The 27,485-nt window shown below is 46.4% G+C and overlaps 2 long non-coding RNA genes across 36 annotated transcripts in view; one reads left to right on the top strand and one right to left on the bottom strand.

Moving 5' to 3' along the window:
- Positions 1-1,881: 1,881 nt before the first annotated feature.
- LOC127002454 (uncharacterized) overlaps positions 1,882-27,485 on the top strand; it is a 26,815-nt gene continuing 1,211 nt past the window's right edge. For 3 of the 5 annotated variants that reach the window (XR_007756278.1, XR_007756281.1, XR_007756279.1), the window contains exon 1: positions 27,421-27,485. This exon is cut by the window's right edge and continues 25 nt beyond it. This is a non-coding gene — a long non-coding RNA (uncharacterized LOC127002454). Of the gene's footprint in view, positions 1,999-27,402 lie in introns of those variants that run through there. The other 2 variants (XR_007756280.1, XR_007756282.1) reach the window with 2 other exon arrangements.
- Positions 4,699-27,033, bottom strand: LOC127002453 (uncharacterized). Of its 31 annotated transcripts, XR_007756275.1 has the most exons (11): positions 26,421-26,522; positions 26,225-26,317; positions 26,019-26,121; positions 18,553-18,665; positions 17,946-18,038; positions 17,740-17,842; positions 17,019-17,121; positions 15,158-15,270; positions 9,216-9,308; positions 7,872-7,984; positions 4,699-4,983 (listed from the first exon to the last, which is right to left on the bottom strand). It is a non-coding gene; the product is annotated as an uncharacterized LOC127002453 (long non-coding RNA). The 31 variants fall into 31 exon arrangements; XR_007756247.1 differs by lacking the exons at positions 7,872-7,984; positions 17,946-18,038; positions 18,553-18,665; positions 26,019-26,121; positions 26,225-26,317 and adding an exon at positions 25,711-25,813 and having other exon boundaries at positions 4,705-4,983; positions 9,206-9,308; positions 26,431-26,529; XR_007756248.1 differs by lacking the exons at positions 7,872-7,984; positions 17,946-18,038; positions 18,553-18,665; ... (1 more) ...; positions 26,225-26,317; positions 26,421-26,522 and adding an exon at positions 25,040-25,120 and having other exon boundaries at positions 4,706-4,983; positions 9,206-9,308.

Below are 27,485 nucleotides of genomic sequence, written 5' to 3'. Positions count from 1 at the left end.
TTTGTTTTTTGTTTTTTTCACAGCAAAGGAGACAGCTCAAGGGCACACAAAAAAGGAAACAAGGAAATTAAAAGCCCGCTACTCGCTGCTCCTGTAAATTATCCGAAGAGGTGGCCGAAAGAGGGGTCAATTACGTGTTAATATACTGTTACTACTTATACTACTACTACTACTACTATTACTACTATTACTATTGCTACTACTACTACTACTACTACTATTACTACTACCATAGCTGGGCGTTATCGCGATAAGTTATTGCGATACTTTATCGCTGATAACTAAATCGGATTATCGGCCATCCGCTACTTATTTAAATATATATCGGTATCTGCGTTACTTTTGTAACCAAACTAGCGATAATCGCTACTTTTTTCCGCCTCTCAGAAAAAGAGAAATGTTGTCTCCTCCCTACTGCGCATGCGTGGCCCGGGCACCCGGTGTTGTACGAAAAAACTTCGGGGTATGAAATATCTTCGGTGAAGAGATTTCATACTTAGATCATCAACATTAAAACACTAGGTTATTTTTTATGTTAGACTCAAAAATCAATATATCAAAGAGAAAAATCATTTAACTTTGACCCCAAAAATGATTATTCACTGCCTCAAATTTGATATTCCATATTCGTTTGTGAGCATGCCATGGTATTGAAGGCACCCGGTGTTGTGTTATTTGGTGTCCCATCGTCAAAAGCTGGCGCTTTTGTTTACAAACACTGGTCTCTCGTGAGCTGCGCATGCTCAGACCAGTAAGCGTAGCCCTGTACAGTCTCACAAAGCTTTTTAACACATTAAGAGTTGCTGGAAGGCTGATTCAGACATACAGTACCACCATCCTCGCTGTTTCTAGAATGTGACTCTGTACATATAAATACAACTCGTTCTAGAAACAGCGGGAATGGTGGTGGTGGTACTGTATGTCTGATTCAGCCTTCCAGCAACTTTTACTTGCGGTTAAAAAGCTTTGTGAGACTGTACAGGTCTACGCTTGCTGGTCTGAGCATGCGCAGTTCACGAGAGACCAGTGTTTGTAAACGAAAGCGCCAGCATTTAATGGTGGGACGTCAAATAACACAACACCGACTCAGGCGTTTCTAGTATTACCGTCCATAGGTACGTGTCAACGTGTTTTTAGGTTTTGTAAGTTTTCTAAAATACAGATCATGAAAATTTGAATTCATCTATGTTTTTTGTTTGAAATATCAATATAGTATCGTTTTCGCCTGTCGGACTTATCGCTGGCTAGTATCAGAATTGTGGATTTATATCGGGTATCGGGTATCGGTTATCGCCTATATTTGTGTCTCCAGTTAACGAATATCGGTTATCACCGATAAGGTTTTCCATTATCAGTTATCGGTTATCGGGAATAAGGTTTTATGTTATCGTGCCCAGCTATGACTACTACTACTACTACTACTACTACTACTACTACTACTACTACTACTACTACTACTACTGCTACTAACTACTTCTACTTCTCTTCCTCCTCCTCCTTCTCCTCCTCCTCCTGCTACTAACTACTTCTACTTCTCTTCCTCCTCCTCCTCCTCCTCCTCCTACTACTACTACTACAAGGACCTCGCCAACATCATTCAGCGGGTACGGAGGCATACCAAACACGCCTATGAAGGGTCACACCTAAGTCTATGGCTGGTATTACAAGACACTGCCATATCACATCAGCTATTTCTAAAGGTCAAAGAAGGGATCAGTCGGGTTCTAATGAGTGTTTCTTTAGGTTCATGGTACAGAAGAAGGGTCAGACTACCACCAGGGTCATAAAACTACCCCTGGAAATGCCCACAAAACCTACCCTAGTATTGCCTCGTACATCAACTACTTTCAAAGGCCAAGAAAGGATCAGTCGAGTTCTAATGATTGTTTCTTTAGGTTCACGGTACAGAAGAAGGGTCAGACTACCACCAGGGTCATAAAACTACCCCTGGAAATGCCCACAACTCCTACGAAAGCCTTGTCAAATATGTGTTTCTAGGTTCACGGTACAGAAGAAGGGTCACACTACCACCAGGGTCATAAAACTACCCCTGGAAATGCCCACAACGCCTACGAAAGCCTTGTCATATATGTGTTCTTGGGCAGCGATGTCTCGTAATACGACCCTATATATACCAAGTCAAGTCACTCTGCTTCAAAATTGCGACCGGTACACGCAGGAGGCTGTTTTGGGGCGGAGCAGCGGGATGACGTTACTTGGAGCCAAAAAAAATACCCGCCAGTTCAGGGTGACTAAAGCTGGGGCCGTGTGTGCACTCTGGATGTGCATTCTCGCCTTCTTTCACAGCGCGTTCATGCAAGCCACTGACGAAAAAATATGTCTTTTCATTGTGCTATTGCGTGACTGTAATTCCAATGCCTACAAACGGCGGTGTGGGGTGTGAGGGAGGGCATGTTGAAGTGATTGATTTAAATTAGTCCGCCTTTCCTCGTTTTCTCTAAATCCCTGTTTCTACATTCTCTAGTTTGGCTCCAAGCAACGTCACGCATAAACCACGCCTCGGCCGTGTCTCCTCCCACAAACCTGCGCGTGACATGACTTGGTGTATATAGACTTAGGATCACACAGCCTTATCCTTAAACCATACGGGGCCCAAGCACATACATTTAACAAGGCTTTCATAGGGTTTGTGGGCATTTCCAAGGGTAGTTTTATGACCCTGGTGGTAGCTTGACCTTTCCTCTGTAACATGAACCTAACATAACAGTCATGAGAACGCAACTGATCTCGTTTTTGGGCTTTAAAAGTAGGCACATACATTTAACAGGGCTTTCGTAGGAGTTGTGGGCATTTCCAGGGGTAGTTTTATGACCCTGGTGGTAGTGTGACCCTTCCTCTGTACCGTGAACCTAGAAACACATATTTGACAAGGCTTTCGTAGGAGTTGTGGGCATTTCCAGGGGTAGTTTTATGACCCTGGTGGTAGTGTGACCCTTCCTCTGTACCGTGAACCTAGAAACACCTATTTGACAAGGCTTTCGTAGGAGTTGTGGGCATTTCCAGGGGTAGTTTTATGACCCTGGTGGTAGTGTGACCCTTCCTCTGTACCGTGAACGTAGAAACACATATTTGACAAGGCTTTCATAGGAGTTGTGGACATTTCCAGGGGTAGTTTTATGACCCTGGTGGTAGTGTGACCCTTCCTCTGTTGCATGAACCTAACATAACACCTTCATTTCTTCAGTCTGCCCTGTAATGTGTCCACGCCCCTTTACTCCCTCCCCCCCCCTTGCAGGAAATCCTCGTCGAAAACCCCCAGGTGAGATGGAACGAGATTCTGGGCCTGGAGGACGCCAAGCGGCTGGTGAAGGAGGCTGTTGTGTACCCGCTCAGGTACCCGCAGCTCTTCATCGGCAGGTTCAGGCCGTGGCGAGGCATCCTGCTCTACGAACCCCCGGGCACAGGTACAGGCCAATCAGTACGCACCTTCCCAGCCACCGGTTCCAATTAGTACGCAGATCCTGTTACTATTTAGCTTACGGACCCCCCGGCATAGGAAGGCCAATCAGTACGCACCTTTCCAGCCACAGGTTCCATTTAGTACGCAGATCCAGCTACTATTTAGGAAGGCCAATCAGTACGCACCTTTCCAGCCGCAAGTTCCAATTAGTACGCAGATCCAGATACTATTTAGGAAGGCCAATCAGTACGCACTTTTCCAGCCACCGGTTCCATTTAGTACGCAGATCCAGCTACTATTTAGGAAGGCCAATCAGTACGCACCTTTCCAGCCACCGGTTCCATTTAGTACGCAGATCCAGCTACTATTTAGGAAGGCCAATCAGTACGCACCTTTCCAGCCACCGGTTCCATTTAGTACGCAGATCCAGCTACTATTTAGGAACCCCAATCAGTACGCACCTTTCCAGCCACCAGCTCCATTTAGTACGCAGATCCAGCTACTATTTAGGAAGGCCAATCAGTACGCACCTTTCCAGCCACCGGTTCCATTTAGTACGCAGATCCAGCTACTATTTAGGAAGGCCAATCAGTACGCACCTTTCCAGCCACCGGTTCCATTTAGTACGCAGATCCAGCTACTATTTAGGAAGGCCAATCAGTACGCACCTTTCCAGCCACCGGTTCCAATTAGTACGCAGATCCAGCTACTATTTCTGTGTTTCTGCTCTACGGACTAGGCATAGGTAGGCCAATAAGTACGCACCTTTGCAGCCACCTGTTCCAATTAGTACGCAGACCCAGTTACTTTTCTAACTCCTAGTCTACTTCTTGTTACCCTTCAGACATGTCCTGTATTTCAGCCACAATCTCCTCCTTCAGACCATTCCACTTATCCACTTCTATATAAGACACTATGGCTCGTGTTATAAGATATTTCGCCGCCCAAGAACACCTATTTGACAAGGCTTTCCTAGGAGTTGTGGGCATTTCCAGGGGTAGTTTTATGACCCTGGTGGTAGTGTGACCCTTCCTCTGTACCGTGAACCTAGAAACATCTATTTGACAAGGCTTTCCTAGGAGTTGTGGGCATTTCCAGGGGCAGTTTTATGACCCTGATGGTAGTGTGACCCTTCCTCTGTACCGTGAACCTAGAAACACCTATTTGACAAGGCTTTCGTAGGAGTTGTGGGCATTTCCAGGGGTAGTTTTATGACCCTGGTGGTAGTTTAACCCTTCTTCTGTATCATGAATCTAGAAACCCCTATTTGACAAGGCTTTCGTAGGAGCTGTGGGCATTTCCAGGGGTAGTTTTATGACCCTGGTGGTAGTGTGACCTTTCCTCTGTACTGTGAACCTAGAAACACCTATTTGACAAGGCTTTCGTAGGAGTTGTGGGCATTTCCAGGGGTAGTTTTATGACCCTGGTGGTAGTGTGACCCTTCTTCTGTACCGTGAACCTAGAAACACCTATTTGACAAGGCTTTCGTAGGAGTTGTGGGCATTTCCAGGGGTAGTTTTATGACCCTGGTGGTAGTGTGACCCTTCCTCTGTACCGTGAACCTAGAACCACCTATTTGACAAGGCTTTCCTAGGAGTTGTGGGCATTTCCAGGGGTAGTTTTATGACCCTGGTGGTAGTGTGACCCTTCCTCTGTACCGTGATTATAGAAACACCTATTTGACAAGGCTTTCCTAGGAGTTGTGGGCATTTCCAGGGGCAGTTTTATCACCCTGGTGGTAGTGTGACCCTTCCTCTGTACCGTGAACCTAGAAACACCTATTTGACAAGGCTTTCGTAGGAGTTGTGGACATTTCCAGGGGTAGTTTTATGACCCTGGTGGTAGTTTAACCCTTCTTCTGTACCATGAATCTAGAAACCCCTATTTGACAAGGCTTTCGTAGGAGTTGTGGGCATTTCCAGGGGTAGTTTTATGACACTGGTGGTAGTGTGACCCTTCTTCTGTACTGTGAACCTAGAAAAACCTATTTGACAAGGCTTTCCTAGGAGTTGTGGGCATTTCCAAGGGTAGTTTTATTACCCTGGTGGTAGTGTGACCCTTCTTCTGTACCGTGAATCTAGAAACCCCTATTTGACAAGGCTTTCCTAGGAGTTGTGGGCATTTCCAAGGGTAGTTTTATGACCCTGTTGGTAGTTTAACCCGTCTTCTGTACCATGAATCTAGCAACCCCTATTTGACAAGGCTTTCCTAGGAGTTGTGGGCATTTCCAGGGGTAGTTTTATGACCCTGGTGGTAGTGTGACCCTTCTTCTGTACCGTGAATCTAGAAACCCCTATTTGACAAGGCTTTCGTAGGAATTGTGGGCATTTCCAGGGGTAGTTTTATGACCCTGGTGGTAGTCTGACCCTTCCTCTGGACTGTGAACCTAGAAACACCTATTTGACAAGGCTGTCCTGGGAGTTGTTGGCATTTCCAGGGTAGTTTTATGACCCTGGTGGTAGAGTGACCCTTCCTCTGTACTGTGAACCTAGAAACACCTATTTGACAAGGCTTTCCTAGGAGTTGTGGGCATTTCCAGGGGTAGTTTTATGACCCTGGTGCAGAGCTGGGACTACCGATTGACATTTGGGATCGGTACTACCGGCGGTAGATTACTGCTACCGATACCGATCATTCGGTATTTTGAAGAAACTACCGAATACCGCTACCGATCGCATGATTGGCAGTCAATCGGTATCGGTAGATTGAAAAAGCGAGCGCGGGACTTTTTTGTTAAGACTTAAGAGAAGACGACCCCGGCAAAATGAAACGGACAAGTTTCAACACGTTCGAGCGCATCTATGGGAAGCAGTTAGCAGGAAATTCCAGGTATTACTTTGACGTCATCACGCTTAGCCAATCACCGGCCGTTCTGGGCGTTCTCAGCCAATCAGAGGCAGCCACGACCTAGCAGATTCTCGCTCCCGCCAAAAGTTTTGGCGGGAGCCCCACTCTTGTTTGGCCTGCCGACGCGAGTAGCCTACACCTACGCTCTAGCTCCTACGCTCTCGACAACGTGCTCAGCCTCATCTAGTTTGTTTAAATTTAACTTTTTTTCAGTTTGATGTTTATTTTTTGAGGGAGAAATTCATTTATTAAATAAGTTATGTATTTTTGAACTTAAAAAAGGTATTAAAAGACTCTAATTTACTTCTATTCTTAAGTTAACCGAAATAAGAGAGAAATAACTTAAAAAGTGTGTTATGGGCCTTTAAAAGCATTTTTTTATTATATAATTATAGAGTTTTTTAATCTACCGATACCGAATCTATACAGATCGGTAGATTTCTGAAAAATCTACCAATCTACCGATACCGATTGGACGCGGCTCGCTACCGACTACCGATACCGGTGGTAGATTTTTTCTACAGAATCCCAGCTCTGCCCTGGTGGTAGTGTGACCCTTCCTCTGTACCCTGAACCTAGAAACACCTATTTGACAAGGCTTTCGTAGGAGTTGTGGGCCTTTCCAGGGGTAGTTTTATGACCCTGGTGGTAGTGTGACCCTTCCTCTGTACCGTGAACCTAGAAACACCTATTTGACAAGGCTTTCGTAGGAGTTGTGGGCCTTTCCAGGGGTAGTTTTATGACCCTGATGGTAGTGTGACCCTTCCTCTGTACTGTGAACCTAGAAACACCAATTTGACAAGGCTTTCTTAGGAGTTGTGGGCATTTCCAGGGGTAGTTTTTTGACCCTGGTGGTAGTGTGACCCTTCCACTGTACTGTGAAGCGAGAAACACATATTTGACAAGGCTTTCGTAGGAGTTGTGGGCATTTCCAGGGGTAGTTTTATGACCCTGGTGGTAGTGTGACCCTTCCTCTGTACTGTGAACTTAGAAACACGTATTTAACAAGGCTTTCGTAGGAGTTGTGGGCATTTCCAGGGGTAGTTTTATGACCCTGGTGGTAGTGTGACCCTTCCTCTGTACCCTGAACCTAGAAACACCTATTTGACAAGGCTTTCCTAGGAGTTGTGGGCCTTTCCAGGGGTAGTTTTATGACCCTGGTGGTAGTGTGACCCTTCTTCTGTACCGTGAACCTAGAAACACCTATTTGACAAGGCTTTCGTAGAAGTTGTGGGCATTTCCAGGGGAAGTTTTATGACCCTGGTGGTAGTGTGACCCTTCCTCTGTACTGTGAACCTAGAAACACATATTTGACAAGGCTTTCGTAGGAGTTGTGGGCATTTCCAGGAGTAGTTTCATGACCCTGGTGGTAGTGTGACCCTTCCTCTGTACTGTGAACTTAGATACATATTTGACAAGGCTCTCCTAGGAGTTGTGGGCATTTCCAGGGGTAGTTTTATGACCCTGGTGGTAGTTTGACCCTTCTTCTGTACGGTGAACTTAGAAACACATATTTGACAAGGCTTTCGTAGGAGTTGTGGGCATTTCCATGGGTAGTTTTATGACCCTGGTGGTAGTGTGTCCCTTCCTCTGTACCGTGAACCTAGAAACACCTATTTGACAAGGCTTTCCTAAGAGTTGTGGGCATTTCCAGGGGTAGTTTTATGACCCTGGTGGTAGTGTGACCCTTCTTCTGTACTGTGAACCTAGAAACACCTATTTGACAAGGCTTTCGTAGGAGTTGAGGGCCTTTCCAGGGTAGTTTTATGACCCTGGTGGTAGTGTGACCCTTCTTCTGTACCGTGAACCTAGAAACACGTATTTGACAAGGCTTTCGTAGGAGTTGAGGGCCTTTCCAGGGGTAGTTTTATGACCCTGGTGGTAGTGTGACCCTTCCTCTGTACCCTGAACCTAGAAACACTTATTTGACAAGGTTTTCGTAGGAGTTGTGGGCCTTTCCAGGGGTAGTTTTATGACCCTGGTGGTAGTGTGACCCTTCCTCTATACTGTGAACCTAGAAACACCTATTTGACAAGGCTTTCGTAGGAGTTGTGGGCCTTTCCAGGGGTAGTTTTATGACCCTGATGGTAGTGTGACCCTTCCTCTGTACTGTGAACCTAGAAACACCTATTTGACAAGTTTTTCGTAGGAGTTGTGGGCATTTCCATGGGTAGTTTTATGACCCTGGTGGTAGTGTGACCCTTCCTCTGTACTGTGAACCGAGAAACACATATTTGACAAGGCTTTCGTAGGAGTTGTGGGCATTTCCAGGGGTAGTTTTATGACCCTGGTGGTAGTGTGACCCTTCCTCTGTACTGTGAACCTAGAAGTATTTGACAAGGCTTTCGTAGGAGTTGTGGGCATTTCCAGGGGTAGTTTTATGACCCTGGTGGTAGTGTGACCCTTCCTCTGTACGGTGAACTTAGAAACACATATTTGACAAGGCTTTCGTATGAGTTGTGGGCATTTCCATGGGTAGTTTTATGACCCTGGTGGTAGTGTGTCCCTTCCTCTGCACCGTGAACCTAGAAACAGCTATTTGACAAGGCTTTCCTAGGAGTTGTGGGCATTTCCAGGGGTAGTTTTATGACCCTGGTGGTAGTTTAACCCTTCTTCTGTACCATGAATCTAAAAACCCCAATTTGACAAGGCTTTCCTAGGACTTGTGGGCATTTCCAGGGGTAGTTTTATGACCCTGGTGGTAGTGTGACCCTTCTTCTGTACCGTGAATCTAGAAACCCCTATTTGACAAGGCTTTCGTAGGAGTTGTGGGCATTTCCAGGGGTAGTTTTATGACCCTGGTGGTAGTGTGACCCTTCCTCTGTACTGTGAACCTAGAAACACCTATTTGACAAGGCTTTCCTAGGAGTTGTGGGCATTTCCAGGGGTAGTTTTATGACCCTGGTGGTAGTGTGACCCTTCCTCTGTACCGTGAACCTAGAAACACCTATTTGACAAGGCTTTCGTAGGAGTTGTGGGCATTTCCAGGGGTAGTTTTATGACCCTGGTGGTAGTGTGACCCTTCTTCTGTACTGTGAACCTAGAAAAACCTATTTGACAAGGCTTTCCTAGGAGTTGTGGGCATTTCCAGGGGTAGTTTTATTATCCTGGTGGTAGTGTGACCCTTCTTCTGTACCGTGAATCTAGAAACCCCTATTTGACAAGGCTTTCCTAGGAGTTGTGGGCATTTCCAGGGGTAGTTTTATGACCCTGTTGGTAGTTTAACCCGTCTTCTGTACCATGAATCTAGCAACCCCTATTTGACAAGGCTTTCGTAGGAGTTGTGGGCATTTCCAGGGGTAGTTTTATGACCCTGGTGGTAGTGTGACCCTTCTTCTGTACCGTGAATCTAGAAACCCCTATTTGACAAGGCTTTCGTAGGAGTTGTGGGCATTTCCAGGGGTAGTTTTATGACCCTGGTGGTAGTCTGACCCTTCCTCTAGACTGTGAACCTAGAAACACCTATTTGACAAGGCTTTCCTAGGAGTTGTGGGCATTTCCAGGGTAGTTATATGACCCTGGTGGTAGAGTGACCCTTCCTCTGTACTGTGAACCTAGAAACACCTATTTGACAAGGCTTTCCTAGGAGTTGTGGCCATTTCCAGGGGTAGTTTTATGACCCTGGTGGTAAGGTGACCCTTCCTCTGTACCCTGAACCTAGAAACACCTATTTGACAAGGCTTTCGTAGAAGTTGTGGGCCTTTCTAGGGGTAGTTTTATGACCCTGGTGGTAGTGTGACCCTTCCTCTGTACGGTGAACCTAGAAACACCTATTTGACAAGGCTTTCGTAGGAGTTGTGGGCATTTCCAGGGTAGTTTTATGACCGTGATGGTAGTGTGACCCTTCCTCTGTACTGTGAACCAAGAAACACCTATTTGACAAGGCTTTCGTAGGAGTTGTGGGCATTTCCAGGGGTAGTTTTATGACCCTGGTGGTAGTGTGACTCTTCCTCTGTACTGTGAACCTAGAAACACCTATTTGACAAGGCTTTCGTAGGAGTTGTGGGCCTTTCCAGGGGTAGTTTTATGACCCTGATGGTAGTGTGACCCTTCCTCTGTACTGTGAACCTAGAAACACCAATTTGACAAGGCTTTCTTAGGAGTTGTGGGCATTTCCAGGGGTAGTTTTTTGACCCTGGTGGTAGTGTGACCCTTCCTCTGTACTGTGAACCGAGAAACACATATTTGACAAGGCTTTCGTAGGAGTTGTGGGCATTTCCAGGGGTAGTTTTATGACCCTGGTGGTAGTGTCACCCTTCCTCTGTACTGTGAACTTAGAAACACGTATTTGACAAGGCTTTCGTAGGAGTTGTGGGCAATTCCAGGGGTAGTTTTATGACCCTGGTGGTAGTGTGACCCTTCCTCTGTACCCTGAACCTAGAAACACCTATTTGACAAGGCTTTCCTAGGAGTTGTGCGCCTTTCCAGGAGTAGTTTTATGACCCTGGTGGTAGTGTGACCCTTCTTCTGTACCGTGAACCTAGAAACACCTATTTGAAAAGGCTTTCGTAGGAGTTGTGGGCATTTCCAGGGGTAGTTTTATGACCCTGGTGGTAGTGTGACCCTTCCTCTGTACTCTGAACCTAGAAACACATATTTGACAAGGCTTTCGTAGGAGTTGTGGGCATTTCCAGGAGTAGTTTCGTGACCCTGGTGGTAGTGTGACCCTTCCTCTGTACTGTGAACTTAGAAACATATTTTACAATGCTCTCCGAGTAGTTGTGGGCATTTCAGGGTAGTTTATGACCCTGGTGGTAGTGTGACCCTTCTTCTGTACGGTGAACTTAGAAACACATATTTGACAAGGCTTTCGTAGGAGTTGTGGGCATTTCCATGGGTAGTTTTATGACCCTGGTGGTAGTTTGACCCTTCTTCTGTACGGTGAACTTAGAAACACATATTTGACAAGGCTTTCGTAGGAGTTGTGGGCATTTCCATGGGTAGTTTTATGACCCTGGTGGTAGTGTGTCCCTTCCTCTGTACCGTGAACCTAGAAACACCTATTTGACAAGGCTTTCCTAAGAGTTGTGGGCATTTCCAGGGGTAGTTTTATGACCCTGGTGGTAGTGTGACCCTTCTTCTGTACTGTGAACCTAGAAACACCTATTTGACAAGGCTTTCGTAGGAGTTGAGGGCCTTTCCAGGGTAGTTTTATGACCCTGGTGGTAGTGTGACCCTTCTTCTGTACCGTGAACCTAGAAACACGTATTTGACAAGGCTTTCGTAGGAGTTGAGGGCCTTTCAGGGGTAGTTTATGACCCTGGTGGTAGTGTGACCCTTCCTCTGTACCCTGAACCTAGAAACACTTATTTGACAAGGTTTTCGTAGGAGTTGTGGGCCTTTCCAGGGGTAGTTTTATGACCCTGGTGGTAGTGTGACCCTTCCTCTATACTGTGAACCTAGAAACACCTATTTGACAAGGCTTTCGTAGGAGTTGTGGGCCTTTCCAGGGGTAGTTTTATGACCCTGATGGTAGTGTGACCCTTCCTCTGTACTGTGAACCTAGAAACACCTATTTGACAAGTTTTTCGTAGGAGTTGTGGGCATTTCCATGGGTAGTTTTATGACCCTGGTGGTAGTGTGACCCTTCCTCTGTACTGTGAACCGAGAAACACATATTTGACAAGGCTTTCGTAGGAGTTGTGGGCATTTCCAGGGGTAGTTTATGACCCTGGTGGTAGTGTGACCCTTCCTCTGTACTGTGAACCTAGAAGTATTTGACAAGGCTTTCGTAGGAGTTGTGGGCATTTCCAGGGGTAGTTTTATGACCCTGGTGGTAGTGTGACCCTTCCTCTGTACGGTGAACTTAGAAACATATATTTGACAAGGCTTTCGTATGAGTTGTGGGCATTTCCATGGGTAGTTTTATGACCCTGGTGGTAGTGTGTCCCTTCCTCTGCACCGTGAACCTAGAAACAGCTATTTGACAAGGCTTTCCTAGGAGTTGTGGGCATTTCCAGAGGTAGTTTTATGACCCTGGTGGTAGTTTAACCCTTCTTCTGTACCATGAATCTAAAAACCCCAATTTGACAAGGCTTTCCTAGGACTTGTGGGCATTTCCAGGGGTAGTTTTATGACCCTGGTGGTAGTGTGACCCTTCTTCTGTACCGTGAATCTAGAAACCCCTATTTGACAAGGCTTTCGTAGGAGTTGTGGGCATTTCCAGGGGTAGTTTTATGACCCTGGTGGTAGTGTGACCCTTCCTCTGTACCGTGAACCTAGAAACACCTATTTGACAAGGCTTTCCTAGGAGTTGTGGGCATTTCCAGGGGTAGTTTTATGACCCTGGTGGTAGTGTGACCCTTCCTCTGTACCGTGAACCTAGAAACACCTATTTGACAAGGCTTTCGTAGGAGTTGTGGGCATTTCCATGGGTAGTATTATGACACTGGTGGTAGTGTGACCCTTCTTCTGTACTGTGAACCTAGAAAAACCTATTTGACAAGGCTTTCCTAGGAGTTGTGGGCATTTCCAGGGGTAGTTTTATTATCCTGGTGGTAGTGTGACCCTTCTTCTGTACCGTGAATCTAGAAACCCCTATTTGACAAGGCTTTCCTAGGAGTTGTGGGCATTTCCAGGGGTAGTTTTATGACCCTGTTGGTAGTTTAACCCGTCTTCTGTACCATGAATCTAGCAACCCCTATTTGACAAGGCTTTCGTAGGAGTTGTGGGCATTTCCAGGGGTAGTTTTATGACCCTGGTGGTAGTGTGACCCTTCTTCTGTACCGTGAATCTAGAAACCCCTATTTGACAAGGCTTTCGTAGGAGTTGTGGGCATTTCCAGGGGTAGTTTTATGACCCTGGTGGTAGTCTGACCCTTCCTCTAGACTGTGAACCTAGAAACACCTATTTGACAAGGCTTTCCTAGGAGTTGTGGGCATTTCCAGGGTAGTTATATGACCCTGGTGGTAGAGTGACCCTTCCTCTGTACTGTGAACCTAGAAACACCTATTTGACAAGGCTTTCCTAGGAGTTGTGGCCATTTCCAGGGGTAGTTTTATGACCCTGGTGGTAAGGTGACCCTTCCTCTGTACCCTGAACCTAGAAACACCTATTTGACAAGGCTTTCGTAGAAGTTGTGGGCCTTTCTAGGGGTAGTTTTATGACCCTGGTGGTAGTGTGACCCTTCCTCTGTACCGTGAACCTAGAAACACCTATTTGACAAGGCTTTCGTAGGAGTTGTGGGCATTTCCAGGGTAGTTTTATGACCGTGATGGTAGTGTGACCCTTCCTCTGTACTGTGAACCTAAAAACACCTATTTGACAAGGCTTTCGTAGGAGTTGTGGGCATTTCCAGGGGTAGTTTTATGACCCTGGTGGTAGTGTGACTCTTCCTCTGTTCCGTGAACCTAGAAACACCTATTTGACAAGGCTTTCGTAGGAGTTGTGGGCCTTTCCAGGGGTAGTTTTATGACCCTGATGGTAGTGTGACCCTTCCTCTGTACTGTGAACCTAGAAACACCAATTTGACAAGGCTTTCTTAGGAGTTGTGGGCATTTCCAGGGGTAGTTTTTTGACCCTGGTGGTAGTGTGACCCTTCCTCTGTACTGTGAACCTAGAAACACATATTTGACAAGGCTTTCGTATGAGTTGTGGGCATTTCAGGGTAGTTTTATGACCCTGGTGGTAGTGTCACCCTTCCTCTGTACTGTGAACTTAGAAACACGTATTTGACAAGGCTTTCGTAGGAGTTGTGGGCAATTCCAGCGGTAGTTTTATGACCCTGGTGGTAGTGTGACCCTTCCTCTGTACCCTGAACCTAGAAACACCTATTTGACAAGGCTTTCCTAGGAGTTGTGCGCCTTTCCAGGAGTAGTTTTATGACCCTGGTGGTAGTGTGACCCTTCTTCTGTACCGTGAACCTAGAAACACCTATTTGACAAGGCTTTCGTAGGAGTTGTGGGCATTTCCAGGGGTAGTTTTATGACCCTGGTGGTAGTGTGACCCTTCCTCTGTACTCTGAACCTAGAAACACATATTTGACAAGGCTTTCGTAGGAGTTGTGGGCATTTCCAGGAGTAGTTTCATGACCCTGGTGGTAGTGTGACCCTTCCTCTGTACTGTGAACTTAGAAACATCTTTGACAAGGCTCTCCTAGGAGTTGTGGGCATATCCAGGGGTCGTGTTATGAGCCTGGTGGTAGTTTGACCCTTCTTCTGTACGGTGAACTTAGAAACACATATTTGACAAGGCTTTCGTAGGAGTTGTGGGCATTTCCATGGGTAGTTTTATGACCCTGGTGGTAGTGTGTCCCTTCCTCTGTACCGTGAACCTAGAAACACCTATTTGACAAGGCTTTCCTAGGAGTTGTGGGCATTTCCAGGGGTAGTTTTATGACCCTGGTGGTAGTTTAACCCTTCTTCTGTACCATGAATCTAGAAACCCCAATTTGACAAGGCTTTCCTAGGAGTTGTGGGCATTTCCAGGGGTAGTTTTATGACCCTGGTGGTAGTGTGACCCTTCTTCTGTACCGTGAATCTAGAAACCCCTATTTGAGAAGGCTTTCGTAGGAGTTGTGGGCATTTCCAGGGGTAGTTTTATGACCCTGGTGGTAGTCTGACCCTTCCTCTGTACTGTGAACCTAGAAACACCTATTTGATAAGGCTTTTCTGGGAGTTGTGGGCATTTCCAGGGTAGTTTTATGACCCTGGTGGTAGAGTGACCCTTCCTCTGTACTGTGAACCTAGAAACACCTATTTGACAAGGCTTTCGTAGGAATTGTGGGCATTTCCAGGGGTAGTTTTATGACCCTGGTGGTAGTGTGACCCTTCTTCTGTACGGTGAACTTAGAAACACATATTTGACAAGGCTTTCGTAGGAGTTGTGGGCATTTCCATTGGTAGTTTTATGACCCTGGTGGTAGTGTGTCCCTTCCTCTGTACCGTGAACCTAGAAACACCTATTTGACAAGGCTTTCGTAGGAGTTGTGGGCATTTCCAGGGGTAGTTTTATGACCCTGGTGGTAGTGTGACCCTTCTTCTGTACTGTGAACCTAGAAACACCTATTTGACAAGGCTTTCCTAGGAGTTGTGGGCCTTTCCAGGAGTAGTTTTATGACATTGTTGGTAGTGTGACCCTTCTTCTGTACCGTGAACCTAGAAACACCTATTTGACAAGGCTTTCGTAGGAGTTGTGGGCATTTCCAGGGGTAGTTTTATGACCCTGGTGGTAGTGTGACCCTTCCTCTGTACTGTGAACCTAGAAACACATATTTGACAAGGCTTTCCTAGTAGTTGTGGGCATTTCCATGGGTAGTTTTATGACCCTGGTGGTAGTGTGTCCCTTCCTCTGTACCGTGAACCTAGAAACACCTATTTGACAAGGCTTTCCTAAGAGTTGTGGGCATTTCCAGGGGTAGTTTTATGACCCTGGTGGTAGTGTGACCCTTCTTCTGTACTGTGAACCGAGAAACACATATTTGACAAGGCTTTCGTAGGAGTTGTGGGCATTTCCAGGGGTAGTTTTATGACCCTGGTGGTAGTGTCACCCTTCCTCTGTACTGTGAACTTAGAAACACGTATTTGACAAGGCTTTCGTAGGAGTTGTGGGCATTTCCAGGGGTAGTTTTATGACCCTGGTGGTAGTGTGACCCTTCCTCTGTACCCTGAACCTAGAAACACCTATTTGACAAGGCTTTCCTAGGAGTTGTGCGCCTTTCCAGGAGTAGTTTTATGACCCTGGTGGTAGTGTGACCCTTCTTCTGTACCGTGAACCTAGAAACACCTATTTGACAAGGCTTTCGTAGGAGTTGTGGGCATTTCCAGGGGTAGTTTTATGACCCTGGTGGTAGTGTGACCCTTCCTCTGTACTCTGAACCTAGAAACACATATTTGACAAGGCTTTCGTAGGAGTTGTGGGCATTTCCAGGAGTAGTTTCATGACCCTGGTGGTAGTGTGACCCTTCCTCTGTACTGTGAACTTAGAAACATATTTGACAAGGCTCTCCTAGGAGTTGTGGGCATTTCCAGGGGTAGTTTTATGACCCTGGTGGTAGTTTGACCCTTCTTCTGTACGGTGAACTTAGAAACACATATTTGACAAGGCTTTCGTAGGAGTTGTGGGCATTTCCATGGCTAGTTTTATGACCCTGGTGGTAGTGTGTCCCTTCCTCTGTACCGTGAACTTAGAAACACCTATTTGACAAGGCTTTCCTAGGAGTTGTGGGCATTTCCAGGGGTAGTTTTATGACCCTGGTGGTAGTTTAACACTTCTTCTGTACCATGAATCTAGAAACCCCAATTTGACAAGGCTTTCCTATGAGTTGTGGGCATTTCCAGGGGTACTTTTATGACCCTGGTGGTAGTGTGACCCTTCTTCTGTACCGTGAATCTAGAAACCCCTATTTGAGAAGGCTTTCGTAGGAGTTGTGGGCATTTCCAGGGGTAGTTTTATGACCCTGGTGGTAGTCTGACCCTTCCTCTGTACTGTGAACCTAGAAACACCTATTTGACAAGGCTTTTCTGGGAGTTGTGGGCATTTCCAGGGTAGTTTTATGACCCTGGTGGTAGAGTGACCCTTCCTCTGTACTGTGAACCTAGAAACACCTATTTGACAAGGCTTTCGTAGGAATTGTGGGCATTTCCAGGGGTAGTTTTATGACCCTGGTGGTAGTGTGACCCTTCTTCTGTACGGTGAACTTAGAAACACATATTTGACAAGGCTTTCGTAGGAGTTGTGGGCATTTCCATTGGTAGTTTTATGACCCTGGTGGTAGTGTGTCCCTTCCTCTGTACCGTGAACCTAGAAACACCTATTTGACAAGGCTTTCGTAGGAGTTGTGGGCATTTCCAGGGGTAGTTTTATGACCCTGGTGGTAGTGTGACCCTTCTTCTGTACTGTGAACCTAGAAACACCTATTTGACAAGGCTTTCCTAGGAGTTGTGGGCCTTTCCATGAGTAGTTTTATGACCCTGGTGGTAGTGTGACCCTTCTTCTGTACCGTGAACCTAGAACCACCTATTTGACAAGGCTTTCGTAGGAGTTGTGGGCATTTCCAGGGGTAGTTTTATGACCCTGGTGGTAGTGTGACCCATCTTCTGTACCGTGAATCTAGAAACCCCTATTTGACAAGGCTTTCGTAGGAGTTGTGGGCATTTCCAGGGGTAGTTTTATGACCCTGGTGGTAGTGTGACCCTTCCTCTGTACAGTGAACCTAGAAACACCTATTTGACAAGGCTTTCCTAGGAGTTGTGGGCATTTCCAGGGGCAGTTTTATCACCCTGGTGGTAGTGTCACCCTTCCTCTGTACCGTGAACCTAGAAACACCTATTTGACAAGGCTTTCGTAGGAATTGTGGGCATTTCCAGGGGTAGTTTTATTACCCTGGTGGTAGTGTGACCCTTCTTCTGTACGGTGAACTTAGAAACACATATTTGACAAGGCTTTCGTAGGAGTTGTGGGCATTTCCATTGGTAGTTTTATGACCCTGGTGGTAGTGTGTCCCTTCCTCTGTACCGTGAACCTAGAAACACCTATTTGACAAGGCTTTCGTAGGAGTTGTGGGCATTTCCAGGGGTAGTTTTATGACCCTGGTGGTAGTGTGACCCTTCTTCTGTACTGTGAACCTAGAAACACCTATTTGACAAGGCTTTCCTAGGAGTTGTGGGCCTTTCCATGAGTAGTTTTATGACCCTGGTGGTAGTGTGACCCTTCTTCTGTACCGTGAACCTAGAAACACCTATTTGACAAGGCTTTCGTAGGAGTTGTGGGCATTTCCAGGGGTAGTTTTATGACCCTGGTGGTAGTGTGACCCTTCCTCTGTACTGTGAACCTAGAAACACATATTTGACAAGGCTTTCCTAGTAGTTGTGGGCATTTCCATGGGTAGTTTTATGACCCTAGTGGTAGTGTGTCCCTTCTTCTGTACCGTGAACCTAGAAACACCTATTTGACAAGGCTTTCCTAAGAGTTGTGGGCATTTCCAGGGGTAGTTTTATGACCCTGGTGGTAGTGTGACCCTTCTTCTGTACTGTGAACCTAGAAACACCTATTTGACAAGGCTTTCGTAGGAGTTGAGGGCCTTTCCAGGGTAGTTTTATGACCCTGGTGGTAGTGTGACCCTTCTTCTGAACCGTGAACCTAGAAACACGTATTTGACAAGGCTTTCGTAGGAGTTGTGGGCCTTTCCAGGGGTAGTTTTATTACCCTGGTGGTAGTGTGACCCTTCCTCTGTACCCTGAACCTAGAAACACCTATTTGACAAGGCTTTCGTAGGAGTTGTGGGCCTTTCCAGGGGTAGTGTTATGACCCTGGTGGTAGTGTGACCCTTCCTCTGTACTGTGAACCTAGAAACACCTATTTGACAAGGCTTTCGTAGGAGTTGTGGGCATTTCCAGGGGCAGTTTTATGACCCTGGTGGTAGTGTGACCCTTCCTCTGTACCGTGAACCTAGAAACACCTATTTGACAAGGCTTTCGTAGGAGTTGTGGGCCTTTCCAGGGGTAGTTTTATGACCCTGATGGTAGTGTGACCCTTCCTCTGTACTGTGAACCTAGAAACACCTATTTGACAAGGCTTTCGTAGGAGTTGTGGGCATTTCCATGGGTAGTTTTATGACCCTGGTGGTAGTGTGACCCTTCCTCTGTACTGTGAACCGAGAAACACATATTTGACAAGGCTTTCGTAGGAGTTGTGGGCATTTCCAGGGGTAGTTTTATGACCCTGGTGGTAGTGTGACCCTTCCTCTGTACTGTGAACCTAGAAGTATTTGACAAGGCTTTCGTAGGAGTTGTGGGCATTTCCAGGGGTAGTTTTATGACCCTGGTGGTAGTGTGACCCTTCCTCTGTACGGTGAACTTAGAAATACATATTTGACAAGGCTTTCGTATGAGTTGTGGGCATTTCCAGGGGTAGTTTTATGACCCTGGTGGTAGTGTGTCCCTTCCTCTGCACAGTGAACCTAGAAACACCTATTTGACAAGGCTTTCCTAGGAGTTGTGGGCATTTCCAGGGGTAGTTTTATGACCCTGGTGGTAGTTTAACCCTTCTTCTGTACCATGAATCTAGAAACCCCAATTTGACAAGGCTTTCCTAGGAGTTGTGGGCATATCCAGGGGTAGTTTTATGACCCTGGTGGTAGTGTGACCCATCTTCTGTACCGTGAATCTAGAAACCCCTATTTGACAAGGCTTTCGTAGGAGTTGTGGGCATTTCCAGGGGTAGTTTTATGACCCTGGTGGTAGTGTGACCCTTCCTCTGTACAGTGAACCTAGAAACACCTATTTGACAAGGCTTTCCTAGGAGTTGTGGGCATTTCCAGGGGCAGTTTTATCACCCTGGTGGTAGTGTCACCCTTCCTCTGTACCGTGAACCTAGAAACACCTATTTGACAAGGCTTTCGTAGGAGTTGTGGACATTTCCAGGGGTAGTTTTATGACCCTGGTGGTAGTTTAACCCTTCTTCTGTACCATGAATCTAGAAACCCCTATTTGACAAGGCTTTCGTAGGAGTTGTCATCATTTCCAGGGGTAGTTTTATGACCCTGGTGGTAGTGTGACCCTTCTTCTGTAATGTGAACCTAGAAACACCTATTTGACAAGGCTTTCCGAGGAGTTGTGGGCATTTCCTGGGGTAGTTTTATTACCCTGGTGGTAGTGTGACCCTTCTTCTGTACCGTGAATCTAGAAACGCCTATTTGACAAGGCTTTCCTAGGAGTTGTGGGCATTTCCAGGGGTAGTTTTATGACCCTGTTGGTAGTTTAACCCGTCTTCTGTACCATGAATCTAGCAACCCCTATTTGACAAGGCTTTCCTAGGAGTTGTGGGCATTTCCAGGGGTAGTTTTATGACCTTGGTGGTAGTGTGACCCTTCTTCTGTACCGTGAATCTAGAAACCCCTATTTGACAAGGCTTTCGTAGGAGTTGTGGGCATTTCCAGGGGTAGTTTTATGACCCTGGTGGTAGTCTGACCCTTCCTCTGTACTGTGAGCCTAGAAACACCTATTTGACAAGGCTTTCCTGGGAGTTGTGGGCATTTCCAGGGTAGTTTTATGACCCTGGTGGTAGAGTGACCCTTCCTCTGTACTGTGAACCTAGAAACACCTATTTGGCAAGGCTTTCCTAGGAGTTGTGGGCATTTCCAGGGGTAGTTTTATGACCCTGGTGGTAGTGTGACTCTTCCTCTTTACTGTGAACCTAGAAACACATATTTGACAAGGCTTTCGTATGAGTTGTGGGCATTTCCAGGGTAGTTTTATGACCCTGATGGTAGTGTGACCCTTCCTCTGTACTGTGAACCTAGAAACACCTATTTGACAAGGCTTTCGTAAAAGTTGTGGGCATTTCCAGGGGTAGTTTTATGACCCTGGTGGTAGTGTGACCCTTCTTCTGTACTGTGAACCTAGAAACACCTATTTGACAAGGCTTTCCTAGTAGTTGTGGGCATTTCCATGGGTAGTTTTATGACCCTGGTGGTAGTGTGTCCCTTCCTCTGTACCGTGAACCTAGAAACACCTATTTGACAAAGCTTTCCTAAGAGTTATGGGCATTTCCAGGGGTAGTTTTATGAGCCTGGTGGTAGTGTGACCCTTCTTCTGTACCGTGAATCTAGAAACCCTTATTTGACAAGGCTTTCGTAGGAGTTGTGGGCATATCCAGGGGTAGTTTTATGACCCTGGTGGTAGTGTGACCCTTCCTCTTTACCGTGAACCTAGAAACACCTATTTGACAAGGCTTTCGTATGAGTTGTGGGCATTTCCAGGGTAGTTTTATGACCCTGATGGTAGTGTGACCCTTCCTCTGTACTGTGAACCTAGAAACACCTATTTGACAAGGCTTTCGTAGGAGTTGTGGGCATTTCCAGGGGTAGTTATATTACCCTGGTGGTAGTGTGACCCTTCCTCTGTACCGTGAACCTAGAAACACCTATTTGACAAGGCTTTCCTAGGAGTTGTGGGCCTTTCCAGGGGTAGTTTTATGACCCTGATGGTAGTGTGACCCTTCCTCTATACTGTGAACCTAGAAACACCTATTTGACAAGGCTTTCGTAATAATTGTGGGCATTTCCAGGGGTAGTTTTATGACCCTGGTGGTAGTGTGACCCTTCCTCTGTACTGTGAACCGAGAACCACATATTTGACAAGGCTTTCGTAGGAGTTGTGGGCATTTCCAGGGGTAGTTTTATGACCCTGGTGGTAGTGTGACCCTTCCTCTGACCTCTGTACTGTGAACCTAGAAACACGTATTTGACAAGGCTTTCGTAGGAGTTGTGGGCATATCCAGGGGTAGTTTTATGACCTTGGTGGTAGTGTGACCCTTCCTCTGTACCCTGAACCTAGAAACACCTATTTGACAAGGCTTTCCTAGGAGTTGTGGGCCTTTCCAGGAGTAGTTTTATGACCCTGGTGGTAGTGTGACCCTTCTTCTGTACCGTGAACCTAGAAACACCTATTTGACAAGGCTTTCGTAGGAGTTGTGGGCATTTCCAGGGGTAGTTTTATGACCCTGGTGGTAGTGTGACCCTTCCTCTGTACTGTGAACCTAGAAACACATATTTGAGAAGGCTTTCGAAGGAGTTCTGGGCATTTCCAGGAGTAGTTTCATGACCCTGGTGGTAGTGTGACCCTTCCTCTGTACTGTGAACTTAGAAACATATTTGACAAGGCTCTCCTAGGAGTTGTGGGCATTTCCAGGGGTAGTTTTATGACCCTGGTGGTAGTTTGACCCTTCTTCTGTACGGTGAACTTAGAAACACATATTTGACAAGGCTTTCGTAGGAGTTTTGGGCATTTCCATGGGTAGTTTTATGAGCCTGGTGGTAGTGTGTCCCTTCCTCTGTACCGTGAACCTAGAAACACCTATTTGACAAGCTTTCCTAAGAGTTGTGGGCATTTCCAGGGGTAGTTTTATGACCCTGGTGGTAGTTTAACCCTTCTTCTGTACCATGAATCTAGAAACCCCAATTTGACAAGGCTTTCCTAGGAGTTGTGGGCATTTCCAGGGGTAGTTTTATGACCCTGGTGGTAGTGTGACCCTTCTTCTGTACCGTGAATCTAGAAACCCCTATTTGACAAGGCTTTCGTAGGAGTTGTGGGCATTTCCAGGGGTAGTTTTATGACCCTGGTGGTAGTCTGACCCTTCCTCTGTACTGTGAACCTAGAAACACCTATTTGACAAGGCTTTCCTGGGAGTTGTGGGCATTTCCAGGGGTAGTTTTATGACCCTGGTGGTAGTGTGACCCTTCCTCTGTACTGTGAACCTAGAAACACATATTTGACAAGGCTTTCCTAGTAGTTGTGGGCATTTCCAGGGGTAGTTTTATGACCCTGGTGGTAGTGTGTCCCTTCCTCTGTACCGTGAACCTAGAAACACCTATTTGACAAGGCTTTCCTAGGAGTTGTGGGCATTTCCAGGGGTAGTTTTATGACCCTGGTGGTAGTGTGACCCTTCTTCTGTACCGTGAACCTAGAAACACCTATTTGACAAGGCTTTCGTAGGAGTTGTAGGCCTTTCCAGGGTAGTTTTATGACCCTGGTGGTAGTGTGGCCCTTCTTCTGTACCGTGAACCTAGAAACACGTATTTGAAAAGGCTTTCGTAGGAGTTGTGGGCCTTTCCAAGGGTAGTTTTATGACCCTGATGGTAGTGTGACCCTTCCTCTGTACTGTGAACCTAGAAACACCTATTTGACAAGGCTTTCGTAGGAGTTGTGGGCATTTCCATGGGTAGTTTTATGACCCTGGTGGTAGTGTGACCCTTCCTCTGTACTGTGAACCGAGAAACACATATTTGACAAGGCTTTCGTAGGAGTTGTGGGCATTTCCAGGGGTAGTTTTATGACCCTGGTGGTAGTGTGACCCTTCCTCTGTACTGTGAACCTAGAAGTATTTGACAAGGCTTTCGTAGGAGTTGTGGGCATTTCCAGGGGTAGTTTTATGACCTTGGTGGTAGTGTGACCCTTCCTCTGTACCCTGAACCTAGAAACACCTATTTCACAAGGCTTTCCTAGGAGTTGTGGGCCTTTCCAGGAGTAGTTTTATGACCCTGGTGGTAGTGTGACCCTTCTTCTGTACCGTGAACCTAGAAACACCTATTTGACAAGGCTTTCGTAGGAATTGTGGGCATTTCCAGGGGTAGTTTTATGACCCTGGTGGTAGTGTGACCCTTCCTCTGTACTGTGAACCTAGAAACACATATTTGATAAGGCTTTCGTAGGAGTTGTGGGCATTTCCAGGAATAGTTTTATGACCCTGGTGGTAGTGTGACCCTTCCTCTGTACTGTGAACTTAGAAACATATTTGACAAGGCTTTCCTAGGAGTTGTGGGCATTTCCAGGGGTAGTTTTATGACCCTGGTGGTAGTGTGACCCTTCTTCTGTACGGTGAACTTAGAAACACATATTTGACAAGGCTTTCGTAGGAGTTGTGGGCATTTCCAGGGGTAGTTTTATGACCCTGGTGGTAGTGTGTCCCTTCCTCTGTACCGTGAACCTAGAAACACCTATTTGACAAGGCTTTCCTAGGAGTTGTGGGCATTTCCAGGGGTAGTTTTATGACCCTGGTGGTAGTGTGACCCTTCTTCTGTACTGTGAACCTAGAAACACCTATTTGACAAGGCTTTCGTAGGAGATGTGGGCCTTTCCAGGGTAGTTTTATGACCCTGGTGGTAGTGTGACCCTTCTTCTGTACCGTGAACCTAGAAACACCTATTTGACAAGGCTTTCGTAGGAGTTGTGGGCCTTTCCAGGGGTAGTTTTATGACCCTGGTGGTAGTGTGACCCTTCTTCTGTACCGTGAACCTAGAAACACCTATTTGACAAGGCTTTCGTAGGAGTTGTGGGCATTTCCAGGAGTAGTTTTATGACCCTGGTGGTAGTGTGACCCTTCCTATGTACCGTGAACCTAGAAACACCTATTTGACAAGGCTTTCGTAGGAGTTGTGGGCCTTTCCAGGGGTAGTTTTATGACCCTGGTGGTAATGTGACCCTTCCTATGTACCGTGAACCTAGAAACACCTATTTGACAAGGCTTTCGTAGGAGTTGTGGGCATTTCTAGGGGTAGTTTTATGACCCTGGTGGTAGTTTAACCCTTCTTCTGTACCATGAATCTAGAAACCCCTATTTGACAAGGCTTTCGTAGGAGTTGTGGGCATTTCCAGGGGTAGTTTTTTGACCCTGGTGGTAGTGTGACCCTTCCTCTGTACCGTGAACCTAGAAACAACTATTTGACAAGGCTTTCGTAGGAGTTGTGGGCATTTCCAGGGGTAGTTTTATGACCCTGGTGGTAGTGTGACCTCTCCTCTGTACCGTGAACCTAGAAACACCTATTTGACAAGGCTTTCGTAGGAGTTGTGGGCATTTCCAGGGGTAGTTTTATGACCCTGGTGGTAGTGTGATCCTTCCTCTGTACCGTGAACCAGAAACACCTATTTGACAAGGCTTTCCTAAAAGTTGTGGGCATTTCCAGGGGTAGTTTTATGACACTGGTGGTAGTGTGACCCTTCCTCTGTACCGTGAACCTAGAAACACCTCTTTGACAAGGCTTTCCTAGGAGTTGTGGGCATTTCCAGGGGCAGTTTTATGACCCTGGTGGTAGTGTGACCCTTCTTCTGTACCGTGAACCTAGAAACACCTATTTGACAAGGCTTTCGTAGGAGTTGTGGGCATTTCCAGGGGTAGTTTTATGACCCTGGTGGTAGTTTAACCCTTCTTCTTTACCATGAATCTAGAAATCCCTATTTGACAAGGCTTTCGTAGGAGTTGTGGGCATTTCCAGAGGTAGTTTTATGACCCTGGTGGTAGTGTGACCCTTCTTCTGTACTGTGAACCTAGAAACACCTATTTGACAAGGCTTTCGTAGGAGTTGTGGGCATTTCCAGGGGTAGTTTTATTACCCTGGTGGTAGTGTGACCATTCTTCTGTACCGTGAATCTAGAAACCCCTATTTGACAAGGCTTTCCTAGGAGTTGTGGGCATTTCCAGGGGTAGTTTTATGACCCTGTTGGTAGTTTAACCCTTCTTCTGTACCATGAATCTAGAATCCCCAATTTGGCATTTGACCCTGGTGGTAGTCTGACCCTTCTTCTTGTGAATCTAGAACACCTATTTGACAAGGCTTTCCTGGGAGTTGTGGGCATTTCCAGGGGTAGTTTTATGACCCTGGTGGTAGTCTGACCCTTCCTCTGTACTGTGAACCTAGAAACACCTATTTGACAAGGTTTTCCTGGGAGTTGTGGGCATTTCCAGGGTAGTTTTATGACCCTGGTGGTAGAGTGACCCTTCCTCTGTACTGTGAACCTAGAAACACCTATATGACAAGGCTTTCCTAGGAGTTGTGGGCATTTCCATGGGTAGTTTTATGACCCTGGTGGTAGTGTGACCCTTCCTCTGTACCGTGAACCTAGAAACACCTATTTGACAAGGCTTTCCTAGGAGTTGTGGGCATTTCCAGGGGTAGTTTTATGACCCTGGTGGTAGTGTGACCCTCTGTATTGTGAACTTAGAAACACCTATTTGACAAGGCTTTCGTAGGAGTTGTGGGCATTTCCAGGGGTAGTTTTATGACCCTGGTGGTAGTGTGACCCTTCTTCTGTACTGTGAACCTAGAAACACCTATTTGACAAGGCTTTCGTAGGAGTTTTGGGCCTTTCCAGGGTAGTTTTATGACCCTGGTGGTAGTGTGACCCTTCTTCTGTACCGTGAACCTAGAAACACCTATTTGACAAGGCTTTCGTAGGAGTTGTGGGCCTTTCCAGGGGTAGTTTTATGACCCTGGTGGTAGTGTGACCCTTCCTCTGTACTGTGAACCTAGAAACACCTATTTGACAAGGCTTTCGTAGGAGTTGTGGGCATTTCCAGGGGTAGTTTTATGACCCTGGTGGTAGTGTGACCCTTCCTCTGTACCCTGAACATAGAAACACCTATTTGACAAGGCTTTCGTAGGAGCTGTGGGCATTTCCAGGGTTAGTTTTATGGCCCTGGTGGTAGTGTGACCCTTCCTCTGTACTGTGAACCTAGAAACACCTATTTGACAAGGCTTTCGTAGGAGTTGTGGGCATTTCCAGGGGTAGTTTTATGACCCTGGTGGTAGTGTGACCCTTCCTCTGTACTGTGAACCTAGAAACAACTATTTGACAAGGCTTTCTTAGGAGTTTGTGGCATTTCCAGGGGTAGTTTTATGACCCTGGTGGTAGTGTGACCCTTCCTCTGTACTGTGAACCTAGAAACACATATTTGACAAGGCTTTCGTAGGAGTTGTGGGCATTTCCAGGGGTAGTTTTATGACCCTGGTGGTAGTGTGACCCTTCCTCTGTACTGTGAACCTAGAAACACCTATTTGACAAGGCTTTCGTAGGAGTTGTGGGCATTTCCAGGAGTAGTTTTATGACCCTGGTGGTAGTGTGACCCTTCCTCTGTACTGTGAACCTAGAAACACCTATTTGACAAGGCTTTCCTAGGAGTTGTGGGCATTTCCAGGAGTAGTTTTATGACCCTGGTGGTAGTGTGACCCTTCCTCTGTACTGTGAACCTAGAAACACATATTTGACAAGGCTTTCCTAGGAGTTGTGGGCATTTCCAGGGGTAGTTTTATGACCCTGGTGGTAGTGTGACCCTTCCTCTGTACTGTGAACCTAGAAACACATATTTGACAAGGCTTTCCTAGGAGTTGTGGGCATTTCCAGGAGTAGTTTCATGACCCTGGTGGTAGTGTGACCCTTCCTCTGTACCGTGAACCTAGAAACACCTATTTGACAAGGCTTTCCTAGGAGTTGTGGGCATTTCCAGGGGTAGCTTTATGGCCCTGGTGGTAGTGTGACCCTTCCTCTGTACCATGAACTTAAAAAAACACCCTTTAGAACCCGATTTATCCTCAGATTGATTTTGAGAAACTGAGAAGCGAAGGTGTCTTGTTATACCAGCATATAGTTATTGTTACTCTTCAGACATGTCCTCTATTTCAGCCTCAGTCTCCTCCCTCAGACCATTCCACTTATTCACTTCTGCATGGGGAAACTGGAGCTCACTGGCTGAGGTATACCCAGGTAGCTGCGAGTTGAAATCTACGGCGCCAGCCAGCCATGTTTACAATACTCGGCCGTGGCTCACACATTTACGCTGGTTTTACAATACATTTTCGCGTCTCACATCAGCTATTTCTAAAGGTCAAAGGGGGGATCAATCTGGTTCTAATCAGTGTTTTTTCTAGGATCAGGGTACAGAAGAAGGGTCAAACTACCTCCAGGGTCATAAAACTACCCCTGGAAATGCCCACAACTCCTACGAA

The sequence above is a fragment of the Eriocheir sinensis genome, chromosome 23 (genome assembly GCF_024679095.1).
Source record: "Eriocheir sinensis breed Jianghai 21 chromosome 23, ASM2467909v1, whole genome shotgun sequence".
NCBI lineage: Eukaryota > Metazoa > Arthropoda > Malacostraca > Decapoda > Varunidae > Eriocheir > Eriocheir sinensis.
Note: the sequence above shows the minus strand (reverse complement) of the source record. Positions and strands in the feature narration are given on the sequence as shown.